This window comes from Felis catus, chromosome B1, assembly GCF_018350175.1.
Source record: "Felis catus isolate Fca126 chromosome B1, F.catus_Fca126_mat1.0, whole genome shotgun sequence".
NCBI lineage: Eukaryota > Metazoa > Chordata > Mammalia > Carnivora > Felidae > Felis > Felis catus.
Genome location: NC_058371.1, coordinates 23,502,566 through 23,526,204, shown reverse-complemented (window position 1 = coordinate 23,526,204; position 23,639 = coordinate 23,502,566). Strand labels below are relative to the sequence as shown.

The 23,639-nt window shown below is 37.3% G+C and overlaps 1 protein-coding gene across 2 annotated transcripts in view; it reads right to left on the bottom strand.

Moving 5' to 3' along the window:
• SGCZ (sarcoglycan zeta) overlaps positions 1–23,639 on the bottom strand; it is a 1,094,832-nt gene that overhangs the window by 1,010,213 nt on the left and 60,980 nt on the right. The window lies entirely within an intron of this gene.

Genomic DNA, 23,639 nt, shown 5'->3' with positions numbered 1-23,639 from the left:
GCCACAGATGTCAAAACAGATAATAGCAACCGATACAAACCATGACAGAAGAGCAATGAAAAGTTACCTTATCATCAATTTGAGAAAATGAGAAGGCGTTGAGGGGACTGGAGAGAATATAAATCACTCTCATTTGTTTTGTAGTATGTTTAAATTACTAGTGCAAGCATTTTATTGAGGCTGTGCCATAGTAGATGTTATTTGCACACACAAAAAATTGTTTAATGTCTCAATTAAGAACACTAGTGTATTTTCTAGAGTGAAAAGACCTGAACTCTAATATTTCTGCCTGACCTCCTGACTGCTATCTATAGTGACTCCTAGGCAAAAGCAGCTCAGACTAGATGACATCAACTCCATTATCCCCAGCCTGCCTGGTTGAGGAAAGGGGATTATATGCGTTTGGAGTCCTTCCTTCCTTGTATTCTCTAGCCCCCAAATAAATGAATATATGAACTATAGAATAGTACAGAGGTTTTGCTCATTAGACACCAATAACTTACCAAAGGTTTTTCATCTAAACCAGAGAACACATAAAATTATTTGAGACACTATCTTCTCAAAACCCCCAGGGGATGTATACAGTTAGTATCATTCTAAATATATAAGTAAGGAAATAAGCAATCCATTACATACAGTGGATAGTTCCGGCCACGAGGGGCTCATCCTCCAAACCCAGTTGCATGGCTGGATTGAAAATAAACATTAAACTTTTGAGCTGCTGCAACTAAATGAATTATCTAATATATAATATTCATAAGAAACATATTGAAAGCTATGATGTCGCCAAAGTGAAATTTGCAACTCATATTGAAAACCAGCATATTGTGAAACAAACTCTATCACCCCCATAACGGCAGAAGACCAAAGTACGTTGTCAGATATAGAGACACAGCTCAGAGTCTGTATTAGTCAGCTCTCATTAGTCTTGCTAATAAAATCCAAATGGCTAAAAACAACAAAGGTGTATTTCTTAGTCACAGCACCTGTTGGCTGTAGATCAGCTGCTTCTTGGTTCTGTGTGTCCCTTCACTGGGAGAGTCATGTTAAAGAAAGACACACACACACACACCTGGCACATGCCATTCTCTGGAGAGAAGGAGCAAAACTAAGACTACACAACTTTTGTTCAGTCTCAGCATGCATTGGCCACAATGTCACATCCACAAGGTTCACATGGAGGGGTGGGAAATATGGCCCTCTTAGAGAGAGCCACCAGAGCATGGATATATGGGGACAGGCCCCAGGACTAACAGCAGCAAATATGTTGAGCAAATAATACAATCCAACATCCCTGAATCGGGAAGAGCAGGATACTGTAACATCTGCCCTTGTCTGAATTATGAGTACAAGGTTGTCAAAAATTTGTAAACAAAACTGGAAGAAAAAAAAATCATTCTTCAGAAACTATTGAATAAGGTTTTACATTTAACGGTGAACTTTAAGAAATGACATACAAAAATGGGGGATATTTTGTAATTCAATGGACTCCTTTAGTCAAGACTCTGGGGACCGTTCACAGCCTGCCAGCATTTGGATAAATACATCTTTTAAGGAAAATTTGGTAAAGCTTGTAAAACACCATAAACATATTATCTCGGCCCAGAAATTCCAATTTTTATAATTTACCCTAATTATATAATCCTAAAGTAGCATAAAAGATATATTCCCAAGTATGTTCAACACAGCAGTATACATAAAACCAACCAACTGGAAACTTTGTCATAATTGAGCCATAAGATCAGTTTAAAAAAATTATGGTGCACTCATGATAATAGAATGTTCCACAGACATAAAAATAATACACAGGAATACATATGCCTTTTAAATGTACTGATGATAAAGGATATAACTGATCATGATACAGAATTGAATATACACTATAAACTTGGTTTGGAGGAAAATGTGCGTATTTTTAAGCATAAAGAAAAGGCTGTGAAGACAAATGCCAAAATCTAATAGCGACTATTTCCAGATGGCATGTGTAGAGGTAACTATGATTTTCTTCTAGATGTTTTATTCTATCTTTCAGGAAAAATAAATTAATCACTCTAAAATGACTAATGTCCAAAAATGTAGACTGTAGCAGCCCTTATTTCTGAGGCCTTATTTCTGGGTGGGGGGTCTACATTTGCACTCAGTGAGAAATGATCACCCTAACCTTGAGAGATCTGATTGCCTGTCATCAGTCGTAAGAGAATTCACCAAGTACAGCCAGGAAAAGACCCATTGTTTCTGCATCGTGAAATTATTCTCGATACAGAATGTCCTCAGAAAGAACATATCTTAAAAAGCTACACAATTCTTGATTGTCACGGTTTGCTATTTTTCACTAACTTTTTATCACCTTCCCAGCCAAAATGACAAAACCATATTTTAAAACATGTACATATCTCAGCTGAAGGCATTTGCTCAAAACTCTTTGACTCTACAATAAGTACTAATTTACAGAAAGGAGCTCTCAAACACTTTCTTTTCTCTGAGAATCATAAAGAACATGAGCAGAGGACCTCGAATTTGGGTGAGCATATACACCTGCTGCTGATTTATCCCTTGAGATAATACAGAAGCAGAAAAAATAATTAAACAGCTCTGTCAGCTAAAACCTCACACTATAGAGCTAGACGATTTATTTCATTTTATACTTCTCCAAGAATGTATTTTTTTTCTGCTCACAATGTGATTTTCTTCTTATAAAAGTAGCACATTTTTTTCCTTGCTTTTCACAAAGAAATGAAAATTAAAAGCAAATAAAAAAGACCTTCGGGGTTGATACCAAGGGGTGCATTCTACATTTGCAGAATTCGTGCCTTATGCCTTCTTGGCTTACAGTGCACTGGCCCAAAAGGCTGCCACTGCAGACTGATGTCCTGGGTCTCCTAGGCTTACAATCCTGAAACACAATTCTATTTCTTGTCTCTTTCTCCAAAACAATATGCGCGTGCACACACACACATGCATGCATGCTCACACGCACGCACACACCCAAACACGCATCCTGAATGAAACCTTTAAATTACACGGAGACCGTGCAACCTTGTCGCTCCTTCTCCTCGGGGCCCTTCGCCTTCCATCCAGACCTGCCCCTAAGCTCTCCCACTTTTCTTTCTCTGGAGCTGGTTTTCTTTTCCTTCCTTTGCCTATGAACCTACTGCTTGCCTCTCTCTTCACAGACATCATCTCTGACCCCTGCCACTTTCTTTTTCCTCTTCGCTGGATACTTATTTCTTTTCTTCCCCATCTCTTATCACAACTTTCCGACTTGCCTGCAAAAACATAAATAAATACATTGTGAGAGTTGATAGTCCTCACTCATCAGGGCACCCCTTTCTTCAACCACATCACCACATGCGTTTCTGCCAGATCCTGCCACAAATCCTTCCCTTTTTGCTAGCTGTTTGTGGAATCTGAGGTCCCATAGAGGCCGTTCTCCACACAGCTGATATATTCAAGCACTTTCTTATATGCATACAGCAATAAATACAAAATTATAGCTGTAGCATTTGATATATACTTGGGTTAAAAAGACTTTCTCAATATTTAATCTACAAGGTGCATAGTATGATTTAATATTTTCCAGGAGTAGTATGAAGAAAAAATATTACTACTTTATGCTAAAACCCACTGAAGCATATTCAGAATACTAAGGAAGGGTAATAATTCTTCTCATTTAGAAATTCATTTGGAACTTATAATTCATTTGGAATTCATAATTCATGTGGAAAATACCTTGATAGACTCTTTGAATATAAATGGTGAGGCCTCCAGGATATGGTCTACAAAGTAAAGGTAGGGGAGTTCAGAATATCGCAAGGGCCGTTTTGCTTTGGAGATGAAAGGTGACCAGGAGTGATGAACAACGATCTAGGGAAGGAGAAAGACCCTAGAATATGATGTAAAGTCCAAGGAAGATTGTATCAGTCTGTGTTAGGTAATAGCAGATAATCCGGGAGGCCCGGAGATATCTGACACTGAATTTGAGTTTGGTTCCTGCCCTTTGAGGTCTGCCTGTCTCTACCCGCAAACGTCGCAGGCTATAGAATGTGAGTCTGCTACAATCTTGCACTGGTGGGGACCGAGGCCAACGAAGAAAGAAGGTGCCCAGCATGGACCAGTAAGAGGGAACAGCAGCATCAAATATATCTGATGTTTTAAAACCTTTAACATCATATAAAATGTATCATCTTAGCCTGTTTAAAGCGTACCATACAGTGGTCTTAAGTGCATTCCTACTGTTGTACAACCAATCTCCAGAACTCTCTTCATTTTGCAAAAGTCAAACTCTACACCCCTTAAACATTCTGTCTGTATGAATCTGACTATTCTAGATACCTCATACATGTGGAATAAAACAGTATTTGCCTGTTCATGACTGGCTTGTTTCCCTCAGCATACTATTCTCAAGGTTCATTCATGTTAGAGTATAGGTCAGAATTTCCTTCTTTTTAAAAACTGAGTAATATTCTGTAGGTTGCATACACCACATTTTGTTTAACCTTTCACCTGTCGGACGCTTGGGTTGCTTCCACATTCTGTCTGCTGTGAATGTTGCTGCTACGTACATGGGTAGAAGGTGAGAGTTTTGAATAGGTGTCAGTCCATCAGCACAGACTGACCAGCAATATAGCCCTATGTCCCAAAAGGGTCAGCTTCGGAAGGCAAAAAAGCAGATACGTGAGTTTATACATGCAAATATTTTTGTTACGCAAGCTTAGATTTGCCTCAGCTTAGTAAAAAACCATCTCCCTATGAAAACTATACATTAAAGCTAACATCTTCACTTACTTTTCCAACAGGCATCCCAAACTTAACCTGTCAAAACTAACCGTCTGATCTTCCCCTCAAAATAGCTGCTAGTCTCTTTTCAGTTAAGGGCAATGGGGTCCTTCTACTAGCTCAGGCCAAAGACAACACGTTACCCTTTACTCCTCTCTTGATTTCTGTCTTGGCCAACCTGACGTACCGCACCTTGAAATCATATCCTCATCCGAGCCACCTCTAGCCCAAGTCTGGTCTCTCACTTGGGTCCAAGTAAGGCATCCTCATGGTCTGCCTTTCATTGCTCACATTCTGTCCATTCTCTACATAACAGACAGAGGGATCCTTTGAAGACTTAAGTCAAATCATGAGGCTCTCCTGATCGATCCTTCAACAGCCTCCCTGTCTAAGATCCTAAGACCTTGCAATTACCTCTCAATAGTTAAAGCATCTGGTCTCCTGTTCCCTCTATGGCCTCACCTCTGCTACTCTCCACTCTCTTCTACAGGGCTCCAGACACAATGACCTCTCTGCTACCCCTCACACACGCCAGCCGTCCCCAGCCTTACAACATTCACCTTAAATGCTCTCCCCCTGTCCATCCTTGGCTCCCGTTTTCTCCTCACTTAATGTCACGTTCCTTGTAGGTCTTTCCCAGGCAACCATATTTAAAATTGCAATTTCCTCCTTCCCTGAAACACTCGCCATCCCACTTCCCTGTTTCATTTTTTTTCTATAGCATTTGCCACCTCTCAATATCCTATACATTTTATTTATTTTTCTTATCTATGATGTATCTTCCACCATCAAAATGCCTGCTTCATGAGAGGCAGGATTTGCCTTATTGCAGTATTCTCAAATACTGCAAATACACTAGTCAGTTGTTGATAGAGGTTTGTTAAATATAAGAATGCATGAATGAATTACATGAATGAAAGCAAAGAGTGAAGTCTCAGGGAAAACGAGATCAGCAAGAAAGGTAAACAGTGGAAACCAACAAATGTCAACTAAGATTCTTGCATTTTATTTAGTTGACAAAATATAAATGCCAAATAGATGGCAATTAAGAAACTGTGAAGACGGAAGACAGACAAGCAGCTTTGACTTTATGATTGTAGAGATTCGCTACAGCAGAACCAATTTATCTTAAAGAGTTTTAATCTTACACTCTGAACAAAATTTGTGTAGAATGAAGATACCAGTGACATTTTGAAAGTCTAATTTATCAACTCACAAGAGCAAAAGTTTTCTTACACCTGGTAGGATGGTGGAGAAACTCCCCCAGATGTGCTCAGAGCTTTACCTTACTCAGCAGACTATAGACAAATGAAGAAATAATTCAGAATTTTTCTAACTAGACAGAAGTCTTCTAGGCAATACCTGTCCCAGATCTCAGCAGAAGGAACCTTTTAAATGGGGTCATTGGAGGAAATGGTATTCAAGTTTTACTAAGTGGATCCTTTTCTTTATCACAAATTATATGTAAATTACTTTCAGCGATAGCCATATCTCCTTCAGCTTCAAAGCACATGGACAGATATTCTTTTATGACTCAGTTCTGTGTTTCTAAATTGTTTTGATGCTCAGACAACATTAATGCAAGAAGACAGCTTTCCCTCTCCAACTTTTCACAAGCCATATCTTAAAAGCACCAGCCTTTGAAATCACACTCAGTCTAGAATTGCATTGCATTTTTTATGAGAGTGAGGATAATCCTGTCTCTCTGGAATGGATTACACCCAGGAATCCTTATTGTCATCTTGGAGGCACACCACTTCTATACATTTCTCTTCTTATTGTCTCTTCCATCTTTTGATTATTTATTAGATTTTTACAGCATCTTACCTGGAAAGAGTTCAGATCCTATATGGAGAGTTTCTAGCAGCCAAATTTTTAAAACATGTCTTAAGCACTATGCTGCCATAGTAAAGCAACAATGAAACCACAGAAAAAGTCTAAATGATGGAGAGGAAGAAATGAGGAAAGCCTGCTGAGGAGCAAGGAAACTGGAGAGAATAGGTAGCAATATCTTTGCATGAGAAATCTAATCCTTTAAAGCGCTACCCCCAAATGCCTTCAAGCTCACTTCTACCTCCTAGGCATGCTGTGGCTGGGCTGCAGAAAGATGAACAAGAACTTGGGCCCTTGTTCCATGCTGCAGTTACCTAGCCCTGTCTATAGAACAGCTCTTGCTCAAGAGTTATCTGTGAAGAGTTCCATCCATATTTATCGGCATGCACTGCCATAACATTTACCATGTGCTGGCCACTGTTCTAAGCACATTGCAAGCACTGACACATTTAATCCTATAAACACCATTAGCGGCCTCACTTCAGAGCTGAGGAAACTGAGGCACAGCTACGAAATGGGAGATCCAAGGTTGGGCCCCAAGGCTGTCCCCACAGAAACCACGCTGGAGATCATCACTAAGCTGCATTTATATATGCTACTAGTCTAGAAAATACTAATACTGGAGGCTTCCTTTTACTGTATTTTCTTCGACTTTGTGGTTTCTTTGCCTTTCAATGTTCAAGTAATAAAAATACATAATGATTTTATTTATATTATTTCTTGAAGAGAAAGGTTTACTTCCCAACGCCTAGAGATCGTAAGTAAATTACTATTCAGTTTGATGTTGATTTCTTTGCTGAGGGTTTAATTGCCTATTTTTGTTACATTGTTCTTGAGTACTCTTTTAACTCTAAAATTCTATTAGGGAAGTTTGTCCTTTCTTAAGCCAAACATGAGTAAAACATTTGTAGGTAGAGGTTTAGGGGAATAGGAAACTAAGTTTCACTGTCAAGTGGAACACTAAACTTCCTATCCCATGGTTCACTATTTCTATGATTGAAAGACAGTAAAACCTTGGATTGCAAGTAACTTGTTCTGTGAATGTTCCGCAAGATGCACTAACATTTCTCATAAATTTTAACTTGATAAACGAGCGATGTCTTGCAATAGGAGTGCTGCATACTCATGATGCCGAATGTCACATGATCACAACCGAGCCAATGGTTCTTCTGTTTCTCTCTCTCTCTCTCTCTGATATACTGTGGGTGATCATCTCCTTTGCTCAGACACTCAGTCTCAGGCTGTGGTGTTTGGCAGAAATAGGTAATTTTTCAGAATGTTGGAAGGTGCCCACAACTGGCACTAGTGTATTTTTTTGTCACCTCAAAGCACCTATGGACAGCCCTTTGCTTTTCCATACAAGAGGAAGCTTGGGAATGCTTTGCTTCCTTCTAGGTCAGGCTGCCTACAGACACAGACCCTTTCCTCTGCTGTGTTATTGGCAGTTACATTCAATATAGTATGTAACTAGAGGTTATTAATACTGTACTGTAGAAGGTTTTCAAAGACAAGTACATGGTAATTTCTTAATTTTTCTTTATCTTTTGCATTTTCTTTATTATTTTGTATTACGGTATAGTATTTTAATCATTTTTATATGAATATGTTTGTGTGGTGGAATGAATCATCTGAGTTTCTGGTATTTCTTAAGGGGGAATTCGCTTTGATATACGAGTGCTTTGGGTTACAAGGATGTTTCCGGAACGAATTATGCTCGCAGACCAAGGTTTCACTAGATCTCATCTCACATTGTGTTAGCAAAAAATAAGCTATTTAATTCAATCACAGATACTGGCTTCCAATAATGTATATTGTATCTAAGTGTTTAAACTATTGCAGTCAGAAGAAACAGCTAAATGAGAAAGTCCAGATAGAGCTGGATAACCGAGAGGTTACTCATTCATAATAAGTTTTAGGTGACAACTGAAAAACTCTGTCGATATAAGTACTTGAAAATCAGTAATCAAATTTCTCCCCATGTAAACTGAAGTCAACTGGCCCCAGAAGTAATAGTATAGACCTACTCTCTGACACGCCTTCTCTGTGCCTGCTCAACAGCTGAAATTTGCTGGTCACTGAGACTTCTGTGCACGTATGGAAATGATAAAATCCTGACTGGCCCACTTCTGCCCAGTGACAGCCGCTTACAGTTTGTTATTGTTCTGCTGCCAGTTGTAAGTTTCGTCCGTCATTTTTATTCTTGTTTATTTGAGTTCTCTCTCTCTCTCTCTCTTTTTTTTCTTTTTGAAGACTCTAAAAGTTTATCCATTTTACTTGTCTTTTCAAAGAGCCAGTGCCTGGTGTTATTGATCTTTTCTATTTTTTTAACCTATATTTCATAAAACTCCACTCTGCTTTTTATGATTTCCATTAGATTTTGCATGTTCTTCTTTTTCTGATTTTTTAGGTGTAAGCTTAGATTATTTAAGATGCTTCTTGTTTCTTGAGGTAGACCTGTCTCACTATCAACTTCCCTCTTAGAACTGCTTTTGCAGCTGTGTTTTCATTTTCATTTGCCTCCATGTAGTTTTTTGTTGTTTTTTTTTTTTTTCTATTTCTTCGTGTATTTTTGATCTCTTTGATTTCTTCATTGACCCACTGGTTGTCCAGTAGCATGTTGTTTAGCCTACTTGTGTTTATGTTTTGTTTTGTTTCAAGTTTTTTTTTTCTTGTAACAGATTTCTAGTTTCATACTGTTGTGGTTAGGGAAGAAATGCTTGATAAGATTTCATTATTCTTAAACACACTGAGAATGGTTTTGTGGCCTAATATGTGATCTGGCCTGGAGAATGTTGCATGTGCACTTAAAACGAATATTTATTCTGCTTTTAGGGATGGAATATACTGTATATATCTAAGTTCATCTGGTCTAATGTGTCATTCAAAGCCACTCTTTCCTTACTGTTTCTCTGTCTGGATAATCTATCTATTAATTTAAGCTGGGTATTAATGTCCTCTATTATTGTATTGTCTGTTTCTCACTTTATGTCTGTTAATACTTGTTTTATATATTTAGGTTCTCTTATGTTGGGTGCATAGATAGATATTTGTTAATTATTGTATCCTCTTGTTGGATTGAACCCTTCCTCATTACGTAATGTCTTCTTTTGTCTCTTTTTATATCTTTGTTCTAAAGTCTATTTTGTCTAAATATTGCTTCCCAAAGTTTTATTTTTGACTCCCATTTGCACGGAATATCTCTTTTCATCAGGCACCCTTTTCAACCTTCCTATAAGCCCCTTTCCAAAAGCCACTGGAAAACTGCTTTATACAGGATATATTTTCAATAGTTCTTTAATTTGATAACCTTTAATTTGATAATTTGTTTTTTTTTAATTTTTAATGTTTGTTTTTGAAAGAGAGAGAGAGAGAAAGCAGGGGATGGGCAGAGAGGGAGATACAGAATCTGAAGCAGGCTCCAGGCTCCGAGCTGTCAGCACACAGCCTGATGTGGAGCTTGAACTCACAAACCGTGAGGTCATGACCTGAACCAAAGTTGGTCACTTAACCGACTGAGCCACCCAGGTGCCCATTAATTTGATAATCTGTAACTTTTAAATATCTCAGTACATGGTTTACAGGGTATCCATATACCTGTATGTGTATGTTCTAAGTTCTCCACAAGAAAAAAAATATCACCTAGAGTTTTGAAAGAACTTTACAATATGGAGAAAAGGGTAAAAAACTGTAATATATCTATGACACTTTTTTTTTTTTGAGAGGCGAGAGCACAGGTTGGAGAGAGGGAGAGAGAGAGCATCCCAAGCAGGCTCCACGCTCAGCACAGAGCCCAAGTGAGGCTCAATCCCACAATGCTGGGATCACGATCTGAGCCAATGTCAAGAGTTGTATGCTCAACAGACTGAGCCACACAGGTGCACCACACGTAGGACGCATTTAATCCAACAAAGAGATGTGCTATTATGTCATCCTACGAAATGTTTTAGGGAAGTGGAAACGACAAAATTTCAATTATTTGGAGCAGCCTATATTCAAAGTGTTGAACTGATTACACAGCTGATGGTTAGACCATCAAATAAAATATTATAAGGTTCTTTGAAATACAAAAAAAGGTAAGAATAATGATTTTAAACAATACCAATAACACCAGAACCAATTTTACCTAGAAGAAAGATAAGGAGAATGACTCTCAGGATTCAGGCGTTATCAGCTACTTACTCTTAATTAGAAAAGATAAAGTAAGCTTTGAGGTAGTTAACTTTCCTGCATTATAATAATCAAAGAAGTATATTTTAAAGGCTTAAAGTAAACAAAGAGATTTTGCAGGTAAGAGAACCTACTATCAATTTCCAACAGAGGCACTCAGCCTTAAGAAGGAATGCCTCATGCTTGAGTAGCTGAAAACAGATCTAGAAACTTAAAAACCCTTTACATCTGAAGTGTTTTACTGCATTTCATTTAATTTTATCAGGCATATGAGATAACAGGTTGGTCTCATTATAATGGAGGAGGTACCAACTGAAAGGACCCTAGCCCTTCAGGGCCTTTGTACTCTGATAATTAGTCAACATGTGACAACTATTTCTTTTTTTAGTTGGAGATCCAATTGGGTATCATGTAAAAGTCCTATTAAGTTCAAATTTCTCTATGACAAAAAAATACTCCTGATGAGGGACCATAAGGCAAGCTGAGGGCCAAGCACAAGCTAGTGCGTGCACGCGCGTGCACGGGCGCACCGACACACACACATACATACACACACACACACACACACATACACACACACCAACCAGTTGGGATATGTGTGATGTTCCTCAGGTACCCGGATGCCCAAGGACTAAGGAAAGGGAAAGAAATCAATGGTTAACTGATAGAAGTCACAGTCATGCAGGACAGGAGTCCATCAGTTTACAAATATCTTAGTAAATTACAAAGACGCAATCTTATCCATTGCCTAATCTCCAGGAACTCCCTACTGTCTTAATGATAATGCTTTGCTAGAAGGTAAAACAACCTTAGCCTGACAATAGCTAGGCCTCCAGTAATCTGTGAATCTTCTTTAGCAAGTGGAAATCTCTTTAAGAAACTTCCTCTTGACTTCATCTCCCCCCAACTCCAGAGTATATAACCAGTCACTCTTCTCTCAGCTTTTTCTGCCCAGGGGTCCTGTCCCCCGTGCTTTAATAAAAAATCACCCTTTTGCACCTAAGGCTTCTTCAAGAATTCTTTCTCGGCTCGAGACCCCCATCACTTCAAACCCTTTCATTCCTACCAGTTAGAAGTTCTTCTGATTTCAGTCTGAGTAATTTTTCTCTTTTAATCTTGTTAGTGTTTGAGCCCTCGATCATCTTTCTTTATGACTAAAGGCAAATAAATACCAAGGCTGCTGTAGGTGGTTTATCTGCGATCCGCTATGGTGTACCACCATATCTGTAGCGATTAAAATATCATTATTTTGGTCTCAGCTGTAGGCACTCCTAGTAAAACCTTTATTCAATTCCATCTGTGTTCAGAGAGGTCCCTGACAGCCAAATCAATTGAACAGTGGGTTTTCTGACTCCAGTGAAAAAGAAAAGGAGATCTTGATTCTTTGCATATTCTTTGTTGCAGGGAAGAGAACTCGTGTCCTCGAAATGGACATGTCTTTGTTAGAAAAGCCACTTGCTATATACGAAACAAATTGCTGAAGCCAGTTAATCAAAATAGAATTATTCAACATCAACTTCTGTTCAGTGTAATGGGAAAAACCTTTCTTTCACTGTACCCTTTTTTTTTTCATAAAGTAGAAACTAAACGTTTTATGTATATGATTAGTAGAAAGTACACTAGGTTGGGAGTCAGGAGATTGAGCAAACCATTAAATTTCTTTAAGTCTCAGGATAATTTATGAAATATCAAAATAAAATCTAAAGATTTACCCCAACTTACCTGCACAACCCATTTGTATGTGTAGCTAATGAAACATCAAAGAACTCCCTACCAAATCTCAAAAGGAGTGCCCATCCCTGATGAATACACTCAGTGTTGGAAGATTTTTTTTAATCTTCCTAGAATAGAATTTTACCTTTCCTGAAATGTGTTGAAGCATCTTAAGTGCGTGCTTTATCTCTTCATAACATTTGGCGAAACTGGATACTTTTTTAAATCTTACAGTATTCACAGACATAGATTTTACTTGAATTTTTTTCAGACCAGTAAATAGATGAATAGTTTTATTGCTAAGGTGTTTACAGAAAAAGTAAAGGAATTACTTACTACTGAACACTGACTATTAGCACTTGAAGTCAAAGAAGACATTATTTTGATGGGGATAAAAATATTGTTTGATTTACTCATTACACCATTCAAATATAGAAATGGTCAACTACTTTCTTCTCATTAGAATGTAAGAGATTGCATGCAGCCTCAAGAAGGCAGTAAATTTAGGACTTAAAAGCCTAGGCTTGCTGCCATAAGCCTGACTTCCTATTTGTGTGACCTTGAGCAAATATTTTAACGTATCTAAGTCTCAGGGTTTTTATCTATGAAACAGAAGATGATAGTATCAGTAAACTTTCTGTAGCGATTAAATGAGACAATCTCTATGAAGCACACAACACAGTGCCTGGCACACAAGTAGGACTCTCTAAATGTCAGGAAATGTAACATGAATCTCTTTCATTGTGTGATAAATACAGAAGTCTCTTATGTATTGTCATATGTAGTATGTATTCACAAAACAGTGTATAAACAAAAGCTCTTAAAATGCAATGGAACAGAATACAGAGCGCAAAAATAAAGCCATGCACATACATATACAGCCAACTCATTTTCAATACGGCAGCCAATACACAATAGGAAAGGTCAGTCTCTTCAATGAATTGTGTTGAGAGAACTAGATTTCCACATGCAAAATAATAAAATTGGACCCTTATATTACAATTCAAATTGAATTAAAAACTTAAGCATAATATCTGAAACCTGAAAATTCCTAAAAGAAAACATAGGAGGAAACTCCTTGGCATTGGTCTTGGCAGCAATTTTTTGGATTTGACACCAAAAACACAGGCCACAAAAGCAGTGGGCCTATAACAAACTGAAAAGGAAACAAGTAACAAAATGAAAATGCAAACTACAGAATGGGAGAAAATATTTGCAAATCATTTTTTCTGATAATGGATTAATATCCAAAATATGTAAGGAACTTATACAATTCAACAGGAAAAAATAAAAATAACCTAATGAAAAAATAAGCCAAGTACCTAATTAGACATGTTTCCAAAGTAGACATACAAATGTCCAACAGGTATATAAAATGAAACTCAACATCAGTAATCAGGGAAATGAAAATCAAAAGCACAGTGAGATAATCACTTTACACTTGTTAGGATGGTTATTACCAAAAACTGAAGAGATAACAAATGTTGCAAGGTGTAAAGAAAAGGGAATTCTTATATACTGTTGTTGGGGATGTAAATTGGTACAGACAATGGTGTGGGAAACAGGATGGATCTTCCTCAAAAACTGGAAAGCAGAACCACCATATCATCCAGTAATCTCACTTCTGGGTGTATATCCCAAGGAAATAAAATCACGATCTCAAAGAGATACCTCTACTCTGATGTTCGCTGCAGCATTATTCATAGTAGCCAAGATATGGAAACAATCTAAGTGCTTCTCAACAGGTGAATGGATAAAGAAAAGGTAATAAAGAAAGAGAGAGAGAGAGAGAGAGAGAGAGAACAAAATATCATTCAGCCTTTAAAAAGAAGGAAATCCTGCCATTTGCAACAACACGGATGAACCCAGAGGGCATTATGCTACCTGAAATAAGTCAGACACAGAAAGACGAATGCTGCATGTATCACTTCTATGTGGGATCTTAAAAAGTCAAACGTAGAGTAATGCAGAGTAGAATGGTGCTTATCAGGGGCTGGGGAATGGAGGAAAAGGGGAGATGGTAGTCACAGGATATAAACTTTCAGGTATAAGGTGAATAAAATCTGGAGAGAGCATGGTGACTCTAGTTAATAATAATGTAATGTATACTTGAAATCTGCCGAGAGTAGGTCTCAAGTGTTTTCAACATGTACAAAAACTGGTAACAAGTCAAGTGACAGATACGTTAATTAGCCTGATGGTGGTGACTATTTCACTATATATATATATATATATATATATATATAACACATATGTATATACATATATGTATATATATACATATATATATACATATATGTATATACATATGTGTATATATACATATATGTATATACACACACACACACATATACACCTCAATATCACATTATATACCTTAAATATATACAATTTTTGTTTGTCAACCATACCTCCATAAAGCTGGAAGAAAATAAAATTTTAAGATACATATTTTTTTAACTCTTCTTTTTTTATATTCTTGGAGATTCATTTGAAAATAACCGTTCAATATTCATTGAAAATAACACAGAAGCATTCCCTAATTTTCGTGTCTTATAAATTTAGAAGGATGACTAGACAATTATTAGGTGGCATGTTTATTTTTTCCTCAGACGTAATTTCCTCATGAATACACATTTTATTTAAATATTCCTTTCACTCTGCACTTCAAGTACAGGCCACCATTAGTCATGCTGCATATTTTACAAACAGATCTAATTCAATGCATAAATGTGCAGAACACTATGTGAGTGCCGTGGTAGTCACAGTTGAGTTAGATATTGTCTTCGTCCTAAAGTCTCCAGCAGTGGGATTAGCAAAGCTCATCAATAACCACACTGCTGGGTCAGGCACAGTAGGTGTGGTAAGAGAATACAAAGTTAACATTCCGTCTAGATCGGGCTTCAAGGTTATCTATAGCCTATTAAATAAGGTTGATGCACAGGCAGAATTTAGATAAAAAGAGAAAGGAAAGGACTTCTAAGTGAGCAAGACTGCAAAACCAAGGAACAAAGTTAAAAAGGAGGAGAGCCATGGCAGGAACAGAACGTAGGAAGTCTGTAAGAAGATGGGCTAATTGCAGGTAACAATAGAAAGATCATTTGAGGCTTTTTTTGTGGGCAGCATTAAATACCAAGATGAAGAGTGTGAACTTACTGAAATTTACTGTCCATATGAATTTTGAACATTATTTCAAATGAATAATTAAAAGGAAGAAATTCTATAATTACACATTAAACATTTTCTTACTATCCACACTGTAATGAATATACTATCAAATTTTCACTTAAGTGAAAGTACTTACACATCAAGTTCAAAGCTTCATTTAAAAGGTATGCTAATTGAAAAGACAGACACTTTACGTCGGCCCACCTTCAGCACTGTACCATGAAAATTCCTCTCTAGTGATGTGTTCATGGAATCCACAGCCATAGGTTACCTCTTCTTTAGCCATCAAATTTAATCATCTTTCTTTTTTTTCTTATTTTGTGTACAATATGTTCTATTTTCAACTTCAAAGACATTGGTTTCTTACATACCTCACACCTATAAATATTTGGCATTTGGTACCAAAACACCATAATTGAAATGTCTCAAAAAAAAAAAAGTTGTGTTTTTTTTTAAAAAAATGAATATACCAAATTTCTAAAGATTAACTTTGAACATATTAGATTTATGCTAAAAGCATCCAGAAATTCCAAAGTCGTATTTCATAGAAGAATTACTATGCGATCTAACTAAACTATTAAAAAACAATTTAAGGCAAATGATTGAAGAATATGCTTTGAAAGATCTACAAATATAAAACATTTTTCTCTTTACAAGACAATAAAATAACTTCCTCAGGTAAACATTATCAAAAGAAACTGTATTAACAGCTGTTTAAGATGTGTGAGGCTTGGTTCGGATTCTGTATCTCCCTCTCTCTCTGCCCCTCCCCTGTTCATGCTCTGTCTCTCTCTGTCTCAAAAATAAATAAACGTTCCGCGTCAGGCTCTGGGCTGATGGCTCGGAGCCTGGAGCCTGTTTCCGATTCTGTGTCTCCCTCTCTCTCTGCCCCTCCCCCGTTCATGCTCTGTCTCTCTCTGTCCCAAAAATAAATAAACGTTGAAAAAAAAAATTAAAAAAAAAAAATAATAAATAAATAAATAAACGTTAAAAAATAAAAATTAAAAAAAGGGGCACCTGGGTGGCTCAGTCGGTTAAGCGTCCGACTTCAACTCAGGTCACGATCTCAGGGTCCGTGAGTTCCAGCCCCGCGTCGGGCTCTGGGCTGATGGCTCAGAGCCTGGAGCCTGCTTCGGATTCTGTGTCTCCCTCTCTCTCTGCCCCTCCCCTGTTCATGCTCTGTCTCTCTGTCTCAAAAATAAATAAACGTTAAAAAAATAAAAAATAAATAATAAATAAAAAGATGTGTGAGGCTTGGGGTGCCTGGGTGGCTCAGTCTTTAACAGTCTTTGACTCTGGGGGCACCTGGGTGGCTCAGTCGGTTGAGCATCTGACTTTGACTCAGGTCATGATCTCGCAGTTAGTGGGTTTATGCCCCACGTCGGACTCTGTGCTGACAGCTCAGAGCCTGGAGCCTGCTTCAGATTCTGTGTCTCCCTCTCTCTCTGACCCTCCCCCATTCATGCTCTGTCTCTCTCTGTCTCAAAAATGAATAAACATTAAAAAAAAAAACTAAAAAAAAAAAAAGAGTCTTTGACTCTGGCTCAGGTCATGATCTCGTGGTTTGTGGGTTCAAGCCCCCCCATCCAGCTCTGTGCTGACAGCTCAGAGCCTGGAGCCTTCAGATTCTGTGTCTCCCTCTCTCTCTGCCCCTCCCCTGTGCACTCTCTCTCTCTCAAAGAAATAAACACACACACATAAATATATACACATATAATATATACACATATAAAATTCACATATATATGTGTAATAAATATATACACATATAAAAAAGAGGCTTGACTCTAGGGAATAATTTAGAGGTAATTATTTTCTTTTCCACAGATAACGAATTAAAAGTTCTTTAAAAACTTTATTAAATAAAATATAAGCTATAGTTGAAATCAAATAGCAACACAGAATCACGAGCATACCTGTAGAAGGAAATCCAACATGGCAAATAAAGGGCATGTCAGTATGCCCTGATGGTTATAGTTATGCCGTGAGTGGGCAGGTAGGGGGATAGTTCCTCTCACAGCAGCTGATGGATAAGGGAAGAGGAGCCCATGTAGCAAGTGGGCTCCAACACGTTCTAGAAGGAGTTGCTGAAGCCTGACCTCACCTGATATGGCTGAGAGACTAATCAACAAGTAATCCAGAGATTTTCCAAGACCAATACCATCCAGACTCTGAGGCCTTGTTTTGTTTTATCGATAAATATTGACAATATCAGCTACTTATGTCATTGGCCTGTCATAGTTATTCAGGACATCTTAGTATCAGACTATGTGCACACTTTGGGGTAGGCTCTCTGACTTTCATGCCACATACTTGTGGAGCCTGTTTAAGGAAAGATTAACTTTTTAATTGTTTTTTTTTTTTTTAATTTTCTTTGTTTTGAGAGAGGGAGAGGCACAGAGATAGAGGGAGAGAAAGAATCCCAAGCAGGCTCCATGCTGTCAGCACAGAGCCTGACACAGGGCTCGAACTCACAAACCATGAGATCCTGACCTGAGGAAAAATCTAGAGTTTGACGCTTAACCTACTAAGCTATCCAGGTACCTCAGGAAAGATAATTTTAATTTCTTAATCTGAAGACCAAGTTAATAAAATAATGAAAGGTAATCTGAGTTTTTTTTTGTTTGTTTTTTTTTTTTTTCAGATAGAGGGAATGAGGAATGTGTGTGAATAGTGAATTATCTCTTCATTAAACCTCTTTGCCCTAACTCATTTGCTCAACTGAAACAGAACTGTAAAGGAGGGGGAAAAAACTTAGATGGCAGATTTTATATCTTCTGGTATTATTCCACAGTACTTCACAGTTTTTGCAAAAATATTATATATAATGTATGAGAAGCAATCACCCCAAAGCAAGCATTAAAGACTTCTCAATATCTCAAGATGTTCTAGTAACTGCAAACCAGGAAACCAAAAGTGACAAGTAATTAATTGTTTCAGTAATGTGAACAGTTCACAACCCATGCTGAGAAATACATTATTCCACATTCTAAATGATGGTGTATATAGTCATTGCTTTTGTAAGTAACTTATGACTGAAAAAGACAATGAGTATTGTTTGGGTATAGACCTAAAGAAAAAAAAAGGACATCCTGAACAACATAATTCTACGTTATTAATCCAAGAAGTATGGCAAAAAAAATCAAGGATAATTGCCAAAATAAAAACTGATTTGAAAAGCGCATCATCTGATCATTAGCAGGACCAAGTAAAGGTACTTTTCTCAAACAAAATGAGACAAAGGAGGAAGAAGGTAAGGGTGAGATTGTACCCTATACTACAGCAGCCCTGAGAAGTTGTAAAGCAACTGGACTATTTCATACCAGACCATATAGGCCATCGGACGTGCCAACTCCCATCCAGTACTGAAATTAGATCAAAATACTCTGTTTAATATGCTGACTACATCATACACACATTTTTTCCTACATGGTATAAAATAATTAAAAGTGATTACAGAAGATCACTTTTTCAAATCTCTCTTATCAGTTCTACATTTAAGCTGGTCTTTATGCAAGTCATTTCAAGAAAAATAACCCTGGTCATGATCACAAGGAAAAACGATTAGCCTCTAGTCCAGCAGAACAAAATTATTATGTGGCTAAAAACAGGGAAGTCGGGTCGGTCACCTGGGTGGCTCGGTCGGTTAAGTGTCCACTTCGGCTCAGGTCATGATCTCACGGTTTGTGAGTTCAAGCCCCGCCTCAGGCTCTGTGCTGACAGCTCAGAGCCTGGAGCCTGCTTCAGATTCTATGTCTCCCTCTTCCTCTGCCTCTTCCCCACTTGTGCTCTCTCTCTCTCTCAAAAATAAATCAAATATAAAGAAAAAAATTAAAACAAAACAAAAACAGGGAAATAGTCTACACTATTCTTCCTGGTTTATTTTAGTAATTCAAAGCAGCAGAAAGCTATTGTCTTACATAAGTATATCAATAACTTTTGATTTCTCTTTCTCACTGGCTATTCCAAAACTATGCTACACTATTGGAGATGTTTCAGTTAAACTAACAAATGAACTTCATAAGCTACTTTCTGAAATTATATTTGCAGTAATACATGCTTTGGGGCTCAAAAACATGTCCTGAAAGTAAAACTTAGTCCAAAAATCACTTGACATCTGCACTTTCATTCTGCTCTATTTGTTATCTTTGACCAAAAGCAACACTCACTCAGATTAGGTATGAAAGTGGTAAGAAATTTAGCATATATGCCAAAGGGCATGTTGACAAATAGACCAAAACAGAAGACCAGCGTATGAACCTTGGTTCATAGCAAACGAAAACAATAAAAGATTAGGTGGTATGGATACTCCAAAGAAGATAAATTCACATTCTCATACATACACATCTCTCTCTCAATTAGCAATACTGATTTATTCCTAAAAATAATGCCACTTAATAAAAAGTCATCAAATAAAAAAAATGTTTCCCATTAATTTTAATGGGGAAAAATGTGTTTCATTTCAATCCAAAAAAAAAAAAATCAGTTTTCCCAGAGAAAAACATGTCCATTGAATAATGAAAACAAGTGATAAATAATAATTTGAAAGTAAATAGTTTTTATATAAAATAGAATGAAGGTTTATTATATTCATTCTTTTTACCTCTTGTTTTTTTTTCCTTCACCAATTTTATAATTATCTTGTATTCAAACTGTACTTAAGAATAAAGATAGAGCAGAGAAAAATACCAAAAGGCCAAATTAAGACTAAATATGAGAAAGCTGAAATATTCAAAGAAAATAGTGCCTGTGCCCATCAGAGTGAGGGGGGTTTTCAGCATATACTCTACAAAACAAAATGCTTTGGTTCATACAAATAGTGTGAAAGTCAGATTTGTTTCATATGATTATTTCTAATTAAAAACTGTACTGTTGAGGGGTATCTGGGTGGCTCAGTGAGTTAAGTGTCCAACTCTTGATTTCGGCTCAGGTCATGATCTCGGGGTTCATGAGATTAAGGACCCACTGGGCTCTGAGCTAACAGCATGGAAACTTCTTGGGATTCTCTCTCTTCCTCTCTCTCTGCCCCTCTCCCACTCACATGCATGCACTTTCGTTCTCTCTTTCAAAACAAATAAACTTTTTTTTTTAAAGAAATTATAGTGTTGAGTAAATTGGCCTTTGCCTACCACCATAATGTTACTTCTTAAAATGTATTTGTCTAAAATATATTTATTTAAAGTATATTGTAGGAAAAATTTTGATAAGCTGAAAATAAGATGTCATTCAAAAAGCAGGTAACTTTTCAAGAACTGTTAGGACACAAAGTCATTCAGTAAACAGCTATTACGTGAGGTAAGTATCTACATAGATATATAGATATATAGATATATAGATAGATATAGATAGATATATATCTATATCTATCTATATCTATCTATATCTATCTATATCTATCTATGTATATGTTTCTGTGTGTATAATTCACAACTGCGTTAAATAAAGGATGGACAAAGCCTGTAAGATAAAAAGTTATGTTTGGATCTAGAAGAAAAAAATAAGAAAGGATTATTTGAAAAGCTGCCCTTTTGTTTCTTCACTCTCCTGATAAGTACCTCTGATGCTTCAAATTTTTCAACTTCCAATTTTTGAACCTCCAGAATAACCCATGCAGTGGCCAAAATAGTAGGCAAGTCACAGCATGGTACACAACTTACTGATTCTCTGTTCTGAGAACAATTTGAGGCGGGGGGGGGGGGGGGGGGGGAGGGGGAGGGTAATACTTTTTTCTTTTTAAGTGATTCTACTCTATCCATTACTTCATTCCCTGTGCTGTACCTTTCATCCCTCCCACTTATTCATTCCATAACTGGAAGCCTGTACCTCCCACTCTCCTTCTCCTATTTAGCCCATCCCTCCAACCCCTCCCCTCTGGCAACCATCGGTTTGCTCTTTGCATTTATGAGTCTACGTCTGCATTTATTTATTTATTTACTTATTAAATTACATCCAAATTAGTTAGCATATAGGGTTTCAGAAGTAGATTCCTTAATGCCCCTTACCCATTTAACTCATCCCCCCTCCCACAACCCCTGCAGTAACCCTGTTTGTTCTCCATATTTTAGAGTCTCTTCTGTTTTGTCCCCCTCCCTGTTGTTATATTATTTTTGCTTCCCTTCCCTTGTGTTCATCTGTTTCGTCTCTTAAAGCCCTCATATGAGTGAAGTCATATGAAATTTGTCTTTCTCTGACTGACTAATTTCACTCAGGATGATACCCTCTAGTTCCATCCACGTAGTTGCAAATGGCAAGATTTCCTTCTTTTTGATTGCCGAGTAACACTCCATTGTATATATATACCACATCTTCTTTATCCATTCATCCATCGATGGACATTTGGGCTCTTTCCATACTTTGGCTATTGTTGATAGGGCTTCTATAAACAAGGGGGTGCATGTGTCCCTTCAGAACAGCATACTTGTACCCTTGGATAAATACCTAGTTATGCAATTGCTGGGTCATAGGGTAGTTCTATTTTTAGTTTTTTGAGGAACCTCCATACTGTTTTCCAGAGTGGCTGCACCAGCTTGCATTCCCACCAACAATGCAAAAGAGATTCTCTTTCTCTACATCCTTGCCAACATCTGTTGTTGCCTGAATTGTTAATGTTAGCCATTCTGACAGGTGTAAGGTGGTATCTCATTGTGGTTTTGATTTCTATTTCCCTGATGATGAGTGATGTGAAGCACTTTTTCATGTGTCGGTTGGCCATCTGGATGTCTTCTTTGGAGAAGTGTCTATTCATGTCTTTTGTCCATTTCTTCACTGGATGATTTGTTTTTTGGGTGTTGAGTTTGATAAGTTCTTTATAGATTTTGGATGCTAACCCTTTATCTGACATGTCATTTGCAAATATCTTCTCCCATTCTGTCAGTTGCTTTTTAGTTTTGCTGATTGTTTCCTTCGCTGTGCAGAAGCTTTTTATTTTGATGAGGTCCCAGTAGTTCGTTTTTGCTTTTGTTTCCCTTGCCTCTGGAGACATGTTGAGTAAGAAGTTGCCACGATCAAAGTCAAAGAGGTTTTAGCCTGCTTTCTCCTCTAGGATTTTGGTGGTTTCCTGTCTTACATTTAGGTCTTTCATCCATTTTGAGTTTATTTTTGTGTATGGTGTAAGAAAGTGGTCCAGGTTAATTCTTCCGCATGTCGCTGTCCAGTTTTCCCAGCACCACTTGCTGAAGAGACTGTCTTTATTCCATTGGATATTCTTTCCTGCTTTGTCAAAGATTAGTTGGCCTTACGTTTGTGGGTCCATTTCTGGGTTCTCTATTCTGTTCCCGTGATCTGAGTGTCTGTTTTTGTGCCAAATTTCTTCATTTTTAATTTGGTTATTGATTTGTTTTTTAGATTCCACATAGAAGTGAGATCATATGGTATTTGTATTTCTCTATCTTATTTTCATTTAGCATTATACCACCCTCTATGCCCATCCATGTTGTCACAAATGGCAAGATTTCATTCTTTTCACAGCCAAATAATAATCTAATGGGCACATATACTGCATCTTCTTTCCAAGCATCTAACAATGGACACTTAGGTTGCCTCCATAGCTTAGCCATTGTAAATAATGCTGCAGTAAACAAAGAAGTGCATATTTCTTTTTAAACTAGTGTTTTCATACTCTTTGGGTAATACTCAGAAGTGGAATGACTAGATCATATGGTATTTTTGAATTTTTGAGGAACTTCCATACTATTTCTCACTGTGGCTGCACCAATTTACATCCCTGCCAACAGTGCACAAGGGTCTCTTTTTCCCCACATCCTCGCCAACCCTTGTTATTTTTTGTCTTTTTGATAAAAGCCATTCTGAAAGATGTAAGTTGTTTTGATTTGTGATTTCCTGATGATTACTGATGTTGAGCATCTTTTCATGTTGACCAGTTGTATGTCATCCTTGGAAAACTTATTCAGTTCCTCTCCCCATTATAATCAGATTATTATAATGATCATCATTACTACTTGATGTTGAATTGTAGAAGTTTA